This window comes from Pristiophorus japonicus, chromosome 6 (genome assembly GCF_044704955.1).
Source record: "Pristiophorus japonicus isolate sPriJap1 chromosome 6, sPriJap1.hap1, whole genome shotgun sequence".
NCBI classification, from domain to species: domain Eukaryota; kingdom Metazoa; phylum Chordata; class Chondrichthyes; family Pristiophoridae; genus Pristiophorus; species Pristiophorus japonicus.
The window spans coordinates 35,423,073-35,437,249 of record NC_091982.1 but is presented as its reverse complement, the minus strand read 5'-3'; the positions used below and the strand labels follow the sequence as shown (position 1 = coordinate 35,437,249).

Here is a 14,177-nt window from a genome sequence, read left to right as displayed (position 1 = left end):
TCACTCTCAAATGCTTCCATAACCATGGCTAGATCTGCGGGCTGCGCCATTTCCATCCCTGTGGTGGGCAATGGCAGCCTGCTGAGAGCATCGCCGCAGTTTTCTGTGCCTGGCCTGTGGCGGATGGCGTAGTTGTATGCGGACAACATGAGCGACCATCTCTCGATGCGGGTCGATCTGTTGGTATTTATCCCTTTACTCTTGGAAAACAGGGCTATAAGTGGCTTATGGTCAGTTTCCAATTCAAATTTTAGCCCAAACAGGTATTGATGCATTTTCTTTACCCCATAGACAGACGCTAACACTTCTTTTTCAATCATGCTGTAGGCTCTCTCAGTCTTAGACAGACTCCTGGATGCATAAGCAACTGGTTGCAGTTTCCCGAAATCATTAGCTTGTTGCAATACACACCCAATGCCATATGACAACGCATCACATGCTCGTACCAAACACTTACATGGATCACACAACACATGCAATTTGTTTGAGCATAACAATTTTCTCGCTTTTACAAAGGCATTTTCTTGGCTTTTGCCCCAAACCCATTCACCTCCTTTTCGTAGTAAGACATGCAGTGTTCTAGCAGTGTGCTGAGACCCAGTAAGAAGTTACCAAAGTCATTCAAGAGTCCTAGAAACGACCGCAGTTCTGTCACGTTCTGTGCCCTCGGTGCATTCTCGATTGACTCCGTCTTCGCATTGGTGGGCCTGATGCCGTCTGCCGCAATCCTCCTTCCCAAGAACTCCACTTCAGGCGCCAGGAAAACGCACTTCGAGCATTTTAACCTGAGCCCCATGCGGTTGAGTCGACTAAGAACCTCCTCCAGGTTCTGCGGGTGCTCGACTGTATTCCGACCTGTGACCAAGATGTCGTCCTGGAAGACCACGGTGTGCGGGACTGACTTCAGTAAACTTTCCATGTTTCTCTGGAATATCGCCTCCGCTGATCGGATTCCAAACGGGCATCTGTTATAAACAAAAAGATCCTTGTGCGTGTTGATGCAGGTGAGAGCCTTCGATGATTCCTCCAGTTCCTGCGTCATGTAGGCTGAAGTCAGATCCAGCTTCGTGAACATCTTTCCTCCCACCAGTGTTGCAAATTGATAGTTACTTTGTAATCGCCACAGATTCTGATGGTGCCGTCTCCCTTGAGGACTGGGACAATGGGACTGACCCACTCGCTGAACTCGATCGGGGAAATTATGCCCTCTCTTTGCAGCCGGTCTAGCTCGATCTCTACCCTTTCTCTCATCATGTACGGTACTGCTCTCACCTTGTGATGGATGGGCCGCGCCCGCGTAATTAGGTGGATCTGCATTTTTGCTCCTTGGAATTTCCCGATGCCTGGTTCGAACAGTGAAGGAAATTTGTTTAAGACCTGGGCACACGAAGTGTCGTCAGCGGGCGATAGTACTCGGACGTCGTCCCAGTTCCAGCGTATCTTTCCCAGCCAGCTCCTGCCGAGCACCTGGTACCACCCAGAGTGGTAGCTTGTGCACCGCTCCATCGTAGGAGACCTTTACGGTAGCACTGCCGATCACAGGAATCAGTTCTTTGGTGCAAGTTCTTATTCTCGTGCGAACTGGAGTTAAGACTGGCCTTTGAGGCCTTGTTGCACCACAACCTTTCGAAAGTCTTTTTGCCCATGATGGACTGGCTTTCACCGTGTCCAGCTCCATTGACACCGCGAGTCCATTTGGTTCAACATTCAGCATTATCGGGGGACAATTCGTGGTGAATGTGTGCACCCCATGTACCTCTGCCTCCTCTATCTGAGGCTTTGGTTCATCGTGATCCTCTGTGGATCTGTCCTCCTCTGCAACATGGTGGTTTGCAGGTTTAACAGGCTTAGCAGCTCACCTGCACACTCGTTGGAGGTGTCCCATTGTTCCACAGCCCTTGCAAATGTTCTGTTTGAATCGGCATGAATGGAAACAATGATCACCTCTGCAGCACCAACAAGGTGTTAATGGCCTTGCATTCATCACCCTTGATGGTGGACTCTGAGTGATCTGCGGACGGGCAGCTGCAGGTATGTATGACCTGCCCTGTACGTTACGATTCGAAAACAACATCACTTTGTTCACAGTACTTGTAGCAGCACTTGTGAACTGAGAGATTTGCTTTGTATTGTCACTAGTGGCAATGAACGTCTGGGCTATCGTTATGGCCTTACTCAAGGTTGGGATTTCTACAGTCAATAGTGTGCGAAGTATGGTTTCGTGGCCATTGCCAAATACTAAAAAGTCTCTGAGCATGTACTCCAAATGTCCTTCAAATTCGTAATGTCCTGCAAGGCGTCTTAGCTCAGTGACATAACTCGCCACTTCCTGGCCTTCCGACCTTTTGTAGGTGTAGAACTGGTACCTCGCCATCAGAACGCTTTTCTTCGAGTTCAAATGCTATCGGACCAGTATGCACAAATCGTCATACGATTTCTCCGTGGGTTTCGCTGGAGTGAGCAGATTCTTCATGAGGCCATACATTGGTGCCCCACAGATGGTGAGGAGGATCACTCTATGTTTGGCAGCGCTCTCTTCCCCATCTAGCTCGTTGGCTACGTAGTATTGGTCGAGTCGCTTCACAAAAGTTTCCCAATCATCTCCCTCCGAAAGTTTCTCCAGGATGCCCACTGTTCTCTGCATTTTTGGGTTTGCTATCTGTATCTCATCGCCAGTTGTTGTGTATGGAGAAAGAGTCAGACTGAACACTATGAGCTCAAAGTAAAGTGTGACCTTAGTCTTTTATTGCAGGTCTCCAGAGTGCCTCTCCAACCTGTGAAGCCTCCTTAAATACCTGTGCTCCTAAGGGATTATGGATTATTGTTAGGAAGCTCCCAGGTTTGATATCTGGTCAGTGCCGAGATAGCTGATCTCTAGTTGGGATGTGCAATTTATCTTAGCGTCCCTGAGAAAGGAAGGGCGAGGGAGAGGGGAAAGCAACCAGTATCCTTCTCTCCTGATCACTATCCAGTAAACCCTGCACCTGTGTGGATGCCAGAGATTGGGCTCAGCTGTGATACCCTTCCACAGTTAAGTAGTCTGGTGGCATTCAGTGCCTAGGCTCACACATGAAGAGTGGCCTCTTGAGTGCCAGGAGGGTGGCTAATGCTGTCATAAGAACATAAGAAATAGGAGCAGGAGTAGGCCATTCGGCCCCTCGAGTCTGCTCTGCCATTCAATAAGATCATGGCTGATCTTCTACCTCAACTCCACTTTCCTGCATTAACCCCATATCCCTTAATATCCAAAAATCAATTCATCTTGAATATACTCAACAACTAACCATAGAATCATAGAAATTTATAGCACGGAAGGAGGCCATTTCGGCCCATCGTGTCCGTGCCGGCCGACAAAGCTACCCAGCCTAATCCCACAGCATCCACAGCCCTCTGGGGTAGGAATTCCAGGAAGTTGATAAGTTGCCATGTGTGTCAGGCCTTCAGGAGAGGAAAAAGGGGGAAATTACAGCGACAGTAATAGCTTCATATGTTGCAATCATGACACATACATTGGAAGCCTTTTCTCTTACACTCATAATCAAATCAGATATCTATACATATATATATAATGAATGTAGAAAAGAACCCCGAGTAATAAAGATTAGGTGTGAATCGGTTTATTTTGTCAGATGTAAACGGGGAGAGGTTGTGGAGCTTGTGCACACTCGGGAAGAGTCTCCTGTGAGTAATTTTGATAGGGCTGACACATATTTGGAGGTTTTACTTCCGCTCTGTCCGCCATCCAGGAGGAACAATAAAGAGAGAGAGAGAGAGAGACTGTAAGAGCGATTGAGAGGACAGCAGGGATGAAGAGGGAGAGCTAGCCGGTAGATCGGAGAAGGGGATCCAGAGGTATTTCATTTAAATAAATCCCCCACCCTCTTTAAAAGAATTGCTGCAGCGGGGGCTCACATCGCCAGCGCAACACACACAAGCGGCGCATTGAGCAAAACCCTGAGCTTGCACAGAGCAGCGGGCTGGCGCAGAGGCTGTCATTCTGCTGTCGTTTCGGGAGGAGTCTGGGGCTCCGGGGCTCTCTCGTTGCTGTTAATCTGCAGATCTTGTTAATTTTTTTTTCCGCAATCGTGTTTGCAAAGGCGCGCAGCAGCGGGGTGTTTGGCGTGTAAAGGCTTCTCTCCCTGTAACGAGTTATCTGGGTGTCTGCAAAGGGAACTGCGCCTGTACGCTGGGGAAGCTTGCAGGCAGTAACGGTTTGTTACAAAGCGGGGATCTCCTCTCTCCCACCTTGTCATGTCAGTCCAGCTATTTAGATTACACCTGCTATTGTGTGGTGGGGAATAATAATGTACAGACATGCAAACCCAGCTCTCACTGGCATATTCTCTGAATCTCTTGTGAGCAGGATTTTAATATTTTCAGGATTTTTTTTGTCAACTTTCAAAAAAAAATATGAATTGTATTTTTCTATTTAAGAAATGTGATGATTTCACATGAGACTTTGTTGCACCAAAGCAATGATAACTGCATTTTCTTTCTGCAATCATAGGGATGACTCACTGAGTTTCTAGCTACTTTTTTTTATTTGGAGGGGCTAGGACTTCTTGCTAGTTCACCTACAAATGTCAGATCTTAACCATACCAACAAACTGACCTGGATTAAAAGTAATAAAGTGATAGGTTCTAAAGATTCTCCGTGTCCCTCCACAAACAGCTGCAGCCACCCCCACCCCAGGCCTAAACTCTTATCTCTCTCCAGCTTCTCATTTCTCTCCATTCCCTCCCTAAGCTTATCGTGTCCATGAGACTCGCCACCTGCTCCCTTGAACCCATTCCCACTGAACTGTAGAGAATCCAACTTCCCTTCTTGACCCTCATGTGAATTGGTTCTCCCTTCTTAGGCACTGTCTGTCTCCCTTTCAAAACTGTCATCATCACCCTCTCCAAAAAAAAACACCCTGTCCTTGCAAACTACCACCCAGGCACCATTAGTGTCAGCTGTGGCTCAGTGGTAACACTTTCACCTCTGAGTTAGAAGGTTGTGGGTTCAAAGTCCCACTCCAGAGACTTGAGCACAAAACCTAGGTTGACACTCCAGTATAGTGCTTCACTGTAAGAGATACTATCTTTCAGATGAGATATTAAACTGAGGCCCTGTCTGCTCTCTCAGGTAGACATAAAAGAATCCATGGTACTATTTTGAAGAAGAGCAGGGAAACTATCCCCGGTGTCTTGGCCAATATTTATCTCTCAATCAACATATAACAAAAACTGGTGATTATCACACGGAGCTTGCTGTGCGCAAATTGGCTACCGTGTTTCCTACATTACAACAGTGACTACACTCCAAAAAAGTAATTAATTGGCTGTAAAACGCTTTGAGATGTCCAGTGGTCATGAAAGGCGCTATATAAATGCAAGATTTTCTTTCTTTCACCCTATCTTCAACCTCCTTTTCCCATCCAAAGTCCTTGAATGTGTTTTTACCTCCAAAATCTGTGACTACTGTCTTGCAATTCTCTGTTTGAAGCTCACCAATCATATTTCCTCCCCTCTCACAGCACTGACCAAAATGACAAATGACATTCTCTGTGAATGTGACCATGGTGCATGGTATCCCCTTGTCCCTCTGCACCCTTTGACATGGTTGAGCACACTATCCTCCTGCAGTGCCTCTCTTCCACTGTCCAGCTCAGTGGGATTGCCCAGGCTTGGCAGGGCAATCCCCTATCCATTAGCTACCAATTTCTTCTCTTCCCACCCCACCTCCAGAGTCTCTCAAGGATCCATCCTTGGCCACATCTTCTTCCTCATTTACATGTTGCCCCCTTGTCAACATCATTCATAGACATGGAGTCAGCTTCCACATGATCGCTGATAATACCCAGATTTATCTCTCTACCACTTCTCTCAACCCCTCAACTGTCACTGTGCTATCAGACTGCTTGCCCAATATCCAGCCTTGGATAAGTTGCACTTTATAATTGGTAAATACATTTCAACATAGATAAATGTGAGGTACTACATTTTGGTAAGAAAAATAGGGAGGTCATATATTACGTGGAAAATACAAATCTAAATGGAGTAGAAGAGCAAAGGGATCTTGATGTACAAATACACAAATCACTAAAAGTAGCGACACAGTTTAATAAGGCCATAAAAAAGCAAACCACGCACTAGGATTTATTTCTTGAGGGATTGAATTGAAGAGTAGCGAAATTATGCTAAACTTGTATCGAACCTTGGTTAGACCACACTTGGAGTACTGTGTATAATTCTGATCGGCATATTATAAAAAAGATATTGAGGCACTGGAGAGGATGCAAAAAAGATTTACGAGGATGATACCAGAAATATGAGGGTATACCTATCAGGAAAGGATGAATAGGCTGGATCTCTTATCTTGAAAAGAGAAGGCTGATGGGTGACTAGAAAGAAAGAAAGACTTGCATTTATATAGTTCATTTCATGACCACTGGATGTGTCAAAGTGCTTTACAGCCAATGAAGTACTTTTGGAGTGTAGTCACTTTTGTAATGTGGGACACGTGGCAGCCAACTTGCACACAGCAAACTCCCATAAACAGCAAGGTGATAATCTGCTTTTGTTATGTTGATTGAGGGATAAATATTGGCCAGGACACTGGGGATAACTCCCTGCTCTTCTTCAAAATAGTGCCATGGGATATTTTATGTTCACTTGAGAGGGCAGACGGGGCCTTGGTTTAACGTCTCATCCAACAGTGCAGCGCACCCTCAGCACTGCACTGGTGTGTCAGCCTATGCTCAAGTACCTAATAGAGGTCTTTAAAATAATGAAAGGTTTGGATAGAGTAGGTACAGAGAGAGTGTTTCCACTTGTGGGGAAGAGTAAAACTAGAGGCCATCAATATAAGATAGTTACCATGAAATCAAACAAGTAATTCAGAAGAAACTTCTTTACCCAGTGAGAATGTGGAACTTACTACCTCAGGAAATGGTTGAAGCAAATAGTATAGATGCATTTAAGGGGAGGCTAGATAAGTAAATGAGGGAGAATGGAATGGAGGGTTATGCTGATAAGAGTTAGATGATGAAAGACTGAAGGAGGCTCGAATGGAGCATAAACACCAGCATGGACAGGTTGGGCCAAATGGCCTGTTTCTGTGCTGTATATTCTATGTAATGCTATGTAATCCTATTTAATTTCCTTCATCTAAACATTGGTAATACTGAAGCCATTGTCTCGGCCCCATCACAAACTCTACAAGTTCTATCCCACTAACTGGCCACTGTCTCTAGCTGAACCAGATTGTTCAAAACCTCAGCATCCTATTCAAGACTGAGTTAAGCTTCCGATCCATATCCTCTCCATCACAAAGACCATTTACTTCCACCTCCACAACATTGCCCACCCCATCTCAGCCCATTTACTGCCGAAACCCTCATCCATGTCTTTGTCACCTCCAGAATATTCCAACGTGCTCCTAGCCAGCCTCCCATTCTCCACCCTCCCTAAACCTCAGCTCATTCAAAGAGTGGGTGCCTGTACCTTACCTCTGTAAACTCCTCCAGAACTGCAAAGCCCTTCCTCATAACTCTCCATTCCTATGATTTTGGCTTCTTTTGCATCTTCCTCGTCCTTCACTCCACCATTGAAGGCTGAGCCTCTGCCTCTCCATCTCCTTCTTTACAAGCCTGCTTAAAAATCATCTCTTTGAACAAGTTCTTGGTCACTCCTCCGAACATCTTCTTTGGCTCAGCATCTATTTTTTTCTTTTGCCTCTTAGGACATTTTTCTATGTTAAAGGCACTAAAGTTGATGTTTGTGATATGGATGTTGGACTAGTGCTTAAATTGACTTGATTTCATTTCACACTGAACCAGTGACATCTTGCACTTCAGAAATGTATTAGTACCACATGCATATTATTTTGAAAAGTATTGACTGAAAGCAGTGATTCTTTGTGTGATCCTCCTGCAAATATCAACACTCTCCCAGGGACCCTCGTCCTCAATTGTGAAAGACTGTCAGCTAATGAAAGGTAAACCATCTATTGATGCAGAAAACATTTTAAAAAATGATTAGTTTACAGCAACAGAAATATTAACACCACAAAACGGGCGGGTTTGGGTTGGGTGAGATAATAAAATTTTTAAAATCTGAATCCCGACTCTAATCGCCCAGTTCTGGTGTTAATGGAGGCAGGGCAGGGGTCAGGCAACCAACCTGCTCACAGGAGGTGGGTTGGCAATTTAAATATTATAATGAGGCTGCGTGTCTCATATTTAACCACCATTTTAAATTTAACCCTGGCCGGCCGGGTTTCCCAGGCCTCTGGAAACCAAACGGCTAAAGGGAGGTGAGGACGGAAGTAAGTGATCTTCCGCTTACCTGCTTCACCCACCCCGGGATCAGACAACCCCCCTCTCCCCACATCCCGATCCTTCTTTTAGGGAAATTGATGAGACTGAAGGCCAATAAATCCCCAGGGCCTGCTAGTCTGCATCCCAGAGTACTTAAGGAATTGGCCATAGAAATAGTGGATGCATTGGTGATCATTTTCCAACAGTCTATCGACTCTGGATCAGTTCTTATGGACTGGAGGGTAGCTAATGTAACACCACTTTTTAAAAAAGGAGGGAGAGAGAAAACGGGGAATTATAGACCGGTGAGCCTGACATCGGCAGTGGGGAAAATGTTGGAATCAATTATTAAAGATGAAATAGCAGTGATAGGATTGGTCCAAGTCAGCATGGATTTATGAAAGGGAAATCATGCTTGACAAATCTTCTAGAATTTTTTGAGGATGTAACTAGTAGAGTAGACAAGGGAGAACCAGTGGATGTGGTGTATTTAGACTTTCAAAAAGCTTTTGACAAGGTCCCACACAAGAGATTGTTATGCAAAATTAAAGCATATGGTATTGGGGGTAATGTATTGACGTGGAAAGAGAATTGGTTGGCAGACCAGGAAGCAGAGAGTCGGGATAAACAGGTCCTTTTCAGAATGGCAGGCAGTAACTAGTGGCGTGCCGCAGGACTCAGTGCTGGGACCCCAGCTATTTACAATATACATCACTGATTTAGATGAAGGAATTGAGTGTAATATCTCCAAATTTGCAGAAGATACTAAGCTGGGTGGCGGTGTGAGCTGTGAGGAGGATGCTAAGAGGCTGCAGGGTGACTTGGACAGGTTAGGTGAGTGGGCAAATGCATGGTAGATGCAGTATAATGTGGATAAATGTGAGGTTATCCACTTTGGTGGCAAAAATGTGAAGGCAGAATATTATCTGAATGGCAGCAGATTAGGAAAAGGGGAGGTGCAATGAGACCTGGGTGTCATGGTACATCAGTCATTGAAAGTTAGCATGCAGGTGGTGAAGAAGGCAAATGGCATTTTGGCCTTCATAGCTAGGGGATTTGAGTATAGGAGCAGGGAGGTCTTACTGCAGTTGTACAGGGCCTTGGTGAGGCCTCACCTGGAATATTGTGTTCAGTTTTGGTCTCCTAATCTGAGGAAGGACGTTCTTGCTATTGATTGAGTGCAGCGAAGATTCACCAGACTGATTCCCGGGATGGCAGGACTGACATATGAGGAGAGACTGGATCGACTGGGCCTGTGTTCACTGACGTTTAGAAGAATGAGAGGGGATCTCATAGAAACATATAAAATTCTGATGGGACTGGACAGGTTAGATGCAGGAAGAATTTTCCCGATGTTGGGGAAGTCCAGAAGCAGGGGTCACAGTCTAAGGATAAGGGGTAAGCCATTTAGGACCGTGATGAGGAGAAACTTCTTCACTCAGAGAGTTGTGAACCTGTGGAATTCTCTTATGCAGAGAGTTGTTGATGCCAGTTCGTTAGATGTATTCAAGAGGGAGTTAGATATGGCCCTTACGGCTAAAGGGATCAAGGGTTATGGAGAGAAAGCAGGAAAAGAGTGAATGATCAGCCATGATCTTATTGAATGGTGATGCAGGCTCGAAGGGCTGAATGGCCGACTCCTGCACCTATTTTCTATGTTTCTGAACTCCCCCCTCCCCCCGCCCTGCTCTGGCCTCCATTCTTCCTTATGGCCTCTGGACTCCGATCACCGCCCCCCCCCACGCCCCGGCCTCTCCGATGTTGCCTGGGTCCGGACTCCGATTGTCCTCCCCTCCCCTCACCCCAGCCTCCTCGATCGCTCCCTCCCCCCTCTCTGCTCCCTGGCTGCAGCTTGATGGCGAGTGCCTACCTGCCGGACAGCCAATCAGCCTCTCAATCTAGCTGGGAAACGGAAACAAAAAATGGTAATCAGGTCCTGCCGTTAAATTCGGCAGGACCTGAGGAGAACCTGCTCTTCCGGGTTTCCCGACCTCATTCCAGCCCACTCGCTCCCTCCCCGGCTCCAAGTTAATATCCAGCCCAACATATCAGTAAGTCAGTAAATACGGAATTCTAGAGCCACTGGTCCCAGGTGAACAGAGATCTGATAAAACTGAAGATCCTGGTTTGAAAACCTATGACTTTAAAGAGAAAAATGAGTTCTTCACTAGAGCACATGATAGAGGAGCCTGCAGATTGTACAGATGTGGTTCTGTGCTTTCTGCAATGGAAATATGTTGAACAGCTTGAAACAACCAGCTTAAATTACTTGCTACCCACTTTCATGCAATTGTACTTTGCAACACATTTAATTTGGAAAACCTACCATCGCATTTGACCCTTGTTGACTTATTTACTTTCCTGTACCTAAGAGAAATATATGCATCATACTTCAATCTTGATGTATAAATTTGAACCTGTATGTGAGATTTCACACCAATACCTTCATCCCTTGTGTGTTTCTGTTAAGAATGAGTTGGATATGTTAAGTGTGTGCATTTTCTTTGTCTTTATGTGTATACACACAGGAACATCAGCATATTAACGTTGGAAACTTCAGCTGGTGTGCATCCAAATAAAGTTCACCTTGATTTCAAGTGGGCTGAGTTGTGTGACCTGTTATCCTGGTAAATAAGTTTTGTGCATTATTCCCAAAGGCAGTCTTGGAGATGGCCAGTCATGTATCAATGAATTTATATATATATAAATACAAAGATTGTTTTTGTTGGTCTGGTAATAAAACCTGCTTTGAATGCATAGATTTGAATTCATTGTTAGCATTGCAGTCTACCTCTTTGCTCCATTCATTTTGTTTTGTGTGAGCTTTATTGCAGTATTTTGCTATTCAGAATCCTTTGTTTTATTGTGAGGATTATAGTCTAGAAATTGCTATTAGTGATGATGGGTTACACCAGGGACAAATCTGAAATAGCAACCAGTAACATGGGGAGTATGGATTTACACACATTTCTTACCCGGTTTTTATCTGTTCTGGAATTACTGTAGGGAGAGGGAGAGGAGAGGGCGAGAGAAGCGGGGGGGGGGGGGGGAAGTGCGGATAGATGGGGGAGAGAGAGAGAGGGGGGAGAGAGAAGTGGGGGATAGAGGCGGGAGAGAGAGGGGGGAGGAGAGAGAAACGTAAAGCACATGTAACCCTAGTTGTGGCAGCCATTGCTGATATAATTATTCATTGAAGGAGGGCTTGAAATTACAAGGAGACAGTTATGGAGCTTTGCCCTCTGTTTCAGGAAGACCTGCAAATAATTTGTACATTAAATGGCATTGCTGGTGGTTGTCAAGGGGACCACATCTTCAACTTGTATGTCTTCAATTCCTTCCAGGCTAGTTCAAAGAAGATGGGCCACTTTGCTGTCCATAGATGCCCCAAAGAGATAATTGATGCTTTATGCAGGGGGCCAGCACGTTAATGTTCTGGGGTGTGTACAGCTGTGCTGTTGCCGTGCAGAGGCTGTGAGAGTGAAGCAGGGTGCAGTGAGGTGCTGGCTTACACAGGGACACCGGTCTCGGTGACATTCTCTTCCAGACCTATGCCAACCGAAGAGTAACATATGTCAAAGAGGTGTTATACATCAAGCAATGTTTGCATTGCAGTGTAATGTGTTTAATAGAACTGAAACGGAGCGTGTCAGTGACTGGGTGGGGAGCAAGGCAAGATATTACAAATACATGTTGGTACTGGAGTTGAGCTTGGGCACTTCCTGCTTCATCTTTTCCTACTCCTTTATTGTCCTTATGATGGCCAGGGTGATCACCTTAATAGGAGTCATGGGTTTGTAGTGCTTGGGACTTCCTCCAGTTCCCATCTTTTATGTGCCACATCATCCTGAGGGCAGGTAAGTCATCTTGAGATATTGCTAGTTTAGGTAGCAAGGATAGTGACTGACGGCTGCAGATCATCCAGGTCATCTGTATGACACTGAACGATCATGCAGCTAGGTTGGCTTGCAAGAATTTCTTGTCTGAAGCCTAGTGTTAGGTTCAGTGTTCATGTCACTAAATACATTTAGGTTCAATTAAGTCTTATGTCTTTGTTCTCTTGTATAAATGAAAAGCTAAGATGGATTCTCGAGCCCAGAAATCTTAAGATGGCCACTCGGCACCAGTGTGCTGGACTGAAGTAATGAGGTGGAGGAACACAACCAAGGCTAAACAGAGAAGAGAAATCAAGCTAATCAAGTGCTTATGCGATTCCAAACTTTGGAGTTGAAAGTTTGTAGATCATAGTAAGAATGAAAGACAAAGAGGAAGCGAGGCAAAAGATTCTGTAAAATTAAGTTAGAACATCTAAAATCTTAATTGTGTGTCAGAATATTGCCGTGGAGATGTAAAACTTGTAAAAGATAGTAGGATTTTCCAACATTTCAGCACTGCACAAGCCCTCAGTATTGCTCACAGTGCAGTATCAGTTGGTAGTAGCTGTCTGATAGCTTAGTGATAATATTCAGTGTGCAGTTTGAAGTTAAAGTAGACAGATGTACACATGTCATTGCTTTTCTTTGTGATTTGAATATTTCATTTGTCCCTGGGTAAGCGGGGAATTCTGTTTATTTTTAAACATATCTTTTACATGTAGTCTATGTATCTATCACCCATCAACTACTGTTCAGACCAATTATTAAAAGCTTAATAAAAGGAAATATTTGCAATTATGTTGTAATATATCACATTGTCAAAACATATCAAAACCCCTCACACAATTAATTACTTTCTTTTGGATTGTCATATTGAGGCAAATCATGTACCAACAAAACTGGCTAAATGACCGTAGTCGCACTGAGTAATCTGTCATCTGTGGTTCTGTGCTTATGCCCAAACCAGGATTACATTACTGAACTTGTAGATCATTTGTAAGTTTTGGTTATTTTTTGCAAGGCTGCAAGATCAAGAGCTCCAAAAGCATATTGTTTTGGAGATGACTTTAGTCGGCAAAATGTTTAAAATTTATCGCTGTGTCTTGCTGCAATATCATTGCTTGCATTTTAGGGAAGTAATTGTTTTTTTTCTAAACTAATTCTCAGAGATTGTTGTTGCACAAATTGAAAAGCTTTTGCCTAAGTCTTTAATCTAAAGTGAAGCACTTTATTGGTTCCATTTCCAAACTGGCAGAATATATCAGAAAATTCAAATGGAACAACAGTTATGAAATTTGGAAACATTTTCATTTATCTACATGGTAAATAGATTTCAAAATTGCACATCAACTTTTTTGGTAATATATGTCGCTGAGTCATGTAAGCTTATTTTTGGAAAGTGCTCTGTGGCAGTTACAGATATTGGGAAGCCACTGAATATGAAATTCATCTCGTGGGAGAATAGGACTGAATAACTAATGATTTAAGTACGTCATGATCACCAGAGCAGTAAGTTGTGTTTTGAACTGCTTGGCGTCAGTTATTCTGTGGATGCCACAAATGTCATGCAAGATAATAAAAATTTAGATTGTAATACTAATATACATTGAATTATATTTTGGCCTGGACTATTATAATCACAGAAGATGTGTTACTTTATGCAAAGATGCTATCACTCCTTTCTGGAAGATATTATCTAATGTCTTGAAAATATCATTAATAAGAATTGAAAATTATAGGCAGAAACAGCTCCAGGAATTGAGTTTGAGCAACTTGTTTACAGTTTCTAAGCCCTTGATATTGTGTTGCTCTGGCCAATATGTTCCTCAGTGTATTACTTTTAATGAATCTGTAAACACATTCATGAATTTATTAAAGTTAATGCAGAGAGGAAAATATCAGTCTTGAAATAGTAGAAGCATATAAATGTTTTCTTCCCCCACCCACCAGTGGAAGGAAATAGTTCTACACAAATGGCTGGTGACAGGGATACCTCCTTGCT

General features: G+C 44.0%; 1 protein-coding gene across 1 annotated transcript in view; it reads left to right on the top strand.

The window, feature by feature from the left end:
- The first annotated feature begins 3,765 nt into the window (after nt 1-3,765).
- The window catches only part of LOC139265612 (serine/threonine-protein kinase PAK 3), a 261,203-nt gene continuing 250,791 nt past the window's right edge, over nt 3,766-14,177 (top strand). The window contains exon 1 of the mRNA XM_070882746.1: nt 3,766-3,852. The gene's annotated coding sequence lies outside the window, so the exon portion shown is untranslated. The remainder of the gene's footprint in view (nt 3,853-14,177) is intronic.